Genomic DNA, 4124 nt, shown 5'->3' with positions numbered 1-4124 from the left:
ATATGTCTTGGTGATTTTCTTTTGGGGTCTATCCTATTTGGGGTTCATTGGACTTCCTGAATGGATATATTCTCATCTTTCATCATATCAGGGAACTTCTTTTCCAACAAGTCTTGGACAATTTTCTGTGTGGTTTTATTTTCCTCTCCCTGTTCTGCAATTCTGATTACATGTGTGTTATTCCTTTTGATGGTATCCCACATGAACCTTAGGCTTTCTTCATTTTGTTTTGATCTTTTTTTTTTGGATTGATTCCTTTCCAATGAAGTATTCAAATATTTGTCTTCAATCTCATTAATTCTATCTTCTGTTGAATTGATTCTACTCCTTTGCCCTTTCAATGTATTATCTATTTCTGAAATTTTAGTATTAATCTTCTGGATTTCTATCTGTAGATTTTGTGTAATTTCTAATTTTTCATTTATTTTGTCATTGTGTTCCTGTATTTTCTTCCAAAATTATTCTAGAGTTTTCTCTGTGTTTTCCTTAAATTTGTCAGTGTTTTCCTTGAGCTGTCACTCAATCTGTTGAAGGTACATAAATATAATTCTTTTGCATTCCTTATCAGGAACGTCCAATGCTGCTGCTGCTTCAGGGATGTGTTCTGGTTCTGCATCCTGCTTCCTTGTTTCTACCATTTTATCTTGCTTCTTTTGTGATGGTTTTTTGTCTTCAAGACATTGTGCCATTGTTGTATTTAGATATCTGCTGTTTGTGAAGAGCAGTTAAGGGTGAGTCAGGATTTTCTGGTGGTTGTTTATCGTTGGCCAGTCAGTAGAGAAGGAAGTGGTGGCTCTCAGTAAGTGGAGCTGCAGGAGGTGCAGATGTGGTTGTGTCATATGCACATGGCTGCTGTCTCCCACTCAGTTAAACAAAAATGATCAAAAAACCATAAAAAATGTAGAAGTAAGTGGGCAAAAAACACACTGCATAAACACACAGGAAAAATCACCAAAAGAAAGAAAGAAAAACCTGCAATATCCGGGGAGAGGGTAGTAAGAGAAAAGAGGTAGAGTATGAGAATAATGAGGAAAAAAATAGGAAAAATACAAAAAGAAAAACAAGGAATAGGGTGAACCATGAGAAAGAAAGAAAAAAAAAAAAAAGGAACCAGGAACAGGGAAGCGAGAAAAAGCTGAACACTAGAACCTGGGAAAGGAAGAATAAATAATAATAATAATAATAATAATAAGTACAAATAAAAAAAGAATAATAATTACAGTGATAATTTTAAAACAGACAAAACCAAACAAACTAAAAAAAAAATCTGAGCAAGGCAGGCCTGAGCACTCAAGCTCTGTCAGAGCACACAGACTGGGATGGAATTCTGTCCCAGAAGGTGGGTGGGAGTGAAGAATGGCCACACCTCCATTCACCAAAAGGGTGTGGGATATAAGAGTAACAAGGGGAATTTCACACCTTTCCAGTTGTTCGTGTCTGGAATGTTCTTGCAGTTCCTGGCAAGTGGAGCCTATTCTTAGGTCCCTGGAATCTGGAAGAATGTTGTCACTTTAAATATCCAAAATGATCCAAAGGCTTGTAAACATTCAAAATGGCTGTGCCCTCCAGACAGACAAAAGTCCCACAGTTCAGCCCATCTCCCTCTTTGCTGCTTCCCCTTTTATTCACCAGCTACCAGTGTGCAGTCCTTGGGTTGCAGGAATAATTTTTAGGTTAATTCTTAGGTCCTAACACCACTTGCAGAATCCAAGCTGCCTGTGCCGTCAGGATTGCTGCCAGATTGCAGCTCCGTGTGTTTCCTTTTTCAGTGTTTTCATGCAAGTTTTTCTACTAGTTGGAGTTTAGTCTACTTTTGTATTCTTCCTTTCAAAGCTCAGGGCTCCAGGATTATCTTTTTGTATCTGTGTTAATTGGTTCCTCTTTTCTTGGTTGAAGAGGGTCTGTATAGTTTGTCTGCTTATTTTGCCATCTTACCTGAGACCCTGGCTATTTTTATTTTCTTCCTTGTTGATTTTGTCTCCAGGTGGGTTAAGTAACTGTTGGGAATGTGGGTGCAGATCTCTACTTTTCAATTGTGAAGAGTAACTGCAGGTGAGATGAGCAAATGTTGTCCATCATCTGTCATTTATCCAGTGATGCAGACATGGATGGTAGCACTCACCCAGTGGGTGAGGTGGTAGGTGGTAGGTGCAATAGGTATTGATGGCTAGTGTGGAATTAATGTTTGCCTCCCATTGGATGAGGCAGGGAAAATGAAAAAAGGAGGGAGTGTTTGAGAAGAAAGATGAGTAAAGTTAAAAGAAGAAAAGGAATAAATAAACAAATGAAAAGGAAGACAAAGTAGAAGAAAAAAGGGGGAGGGCTGATGCAGCTATGGTCACCTGGCAGCAGTGGCAGCAAGGAGCTATAACACAATTTGTAGTAGCACCTGCCTGCTGAAGTGGAGGAGCCTGGCACGTGTGAGGACCTCAGACAGAAGAGGCCACTAGCACACATCTTGTATTCAGTGAGTGGAAGACCTGTCAGTGGCACAGGTGCAAAGTAGAGACATAGACATTTACTCTGTCTGTTTGGGACATGGTACAGTGAGTGGCTGGGGGACTCACAGGTAAATGCAGTTCAAGGAATTGTATAGGTGAGGAGTGGCCAGTAGGGTGTCCCTAGCCACCAGGTTGGTGGAAACAAGAAGGGGGCATATCCCTGGTCACCAGGAAGATGTGGTGAAAGCAGAGAAAGCACCTTTCTTCACAATTCACTGTCATGGACCCAGTGCACTTATAGGCATGTGCAACCAATTATCCAGTTTCTGTTTGGATTCAGTTAAGTATGTGGAGGGGTGCCCAGAGTCCAGCATTTCCAACAACCACCCCACATACCTTCACCTTCACATGAGCCCTCAACCCAAATGACTAATGTTCACTAGTAATGAGTTGTCTCATCCTACTTTATTGGCATGCTCCTTGCTCAGTGGTCACCTGTGCCACTGGGAGTCTTACCTGTTTCCCTACACTTTCATCTCAGAGATCAAGTGCATATTCTACTCACCTTGATTCACTCAAGATATGTCCAAACTTTGTCCCAGTGTGCATTCTATGAAGTTGGTTTATCCTTGCCCTTATATGTTGCTTTCTGTGTTTCAGAGTAGCTGTTCTTCATCAGGCCCAAGCTGCTTCTCTCTCCCCAGTCGCTGCCTTTGCTCTGTCTCCCAATCCAATTGGTGCTCCATCTATTATTTATCCTCTCATTTGATGCTCACAGTTCCATGATCATCATCTGTATCTCTTTTACTCAGTTTAGGTGGAGTATGTCACCAGGACACCATCTTATCTATACCTCATCTTGTTTTTGTTGTTATTGTCTATAGAGATGGCTCTGACTCATACCTTATATTTCTTATATGTCTGTTATACCTTACATATAACAGAATGGAAAGGCTTCTTCTTCTGTAAAGGCTCAGTCTTTTACCACCTCTATGATAAAATCTAGAAATGACTGCTTTTTTTTATTGTGTAAGACATTTTTTAAAAAAGACTTTCATTATACAGAGATAACTTTCTCTCTATTTGCACATTTGTATACAACAAATTGGGGTTGGCTATAACTGATTGAATAGTGGCATCAATAAATTTAGTTGTGTGTGTGTGTTTTCTTCTGCACAGAAAATCCCAGAGGCAGGCGGTTATGGTTGGTTCAGTAGCTTGAAGACACCAAGGTCAAGGACTCTGTGATTTTTTTCTTAGGCTTTCTAGGAGACTACAGTAACTTCTGTCATCACATACTGATTCAGAAAGGAAGAAGGAGAGGAATGGTAAATAGGAAGGAAAAGTAGCATCTGTGTCATGAGACCAAAAATGTTTCTAGATATCCCTTATAGAACTAGATATAAATCATACGGCCAATCATATCTACAAGTGAGTCTGAGATTATAAGTATCACTTAAGGAAAAAAAAAAAAAAAGGAAAATAAAACCCTAAAAAAGAAAAAAAAAAAATTTCAACTAAGAATTATTTACCCAGCAAAAATATCCCTCAAATATGATGGTGAAATGGGGACATTTCCAGATAAGCAGAAATTAAGGGAATTTGTTCAAACTAGACCAACCTTACAAGAGATGTTAAAGGGAGTCCTTTGGATAGAGAACCAACAACACCAAACAACAACCG

Source organism: Orycteropus afer, unplaced genomic scaffold (genome assembly GCF_000298275.1).
Source record: "Orycteropus afer afer isolate SDZICR_OR568_19922 unplaced genomic scaffold, OryAfe1.0 scaffold00238, whole genome shotgun sequence".
NCBI classification, from domain to species: Eukaryota; Metazoa; Chordata; class Mammalia; order Tubulidentata; family Orycteropodidae; genus Orycteropus; species Orycteropus afer.
Note: the sequence above shows the minus strand (reverse complement) of the source record.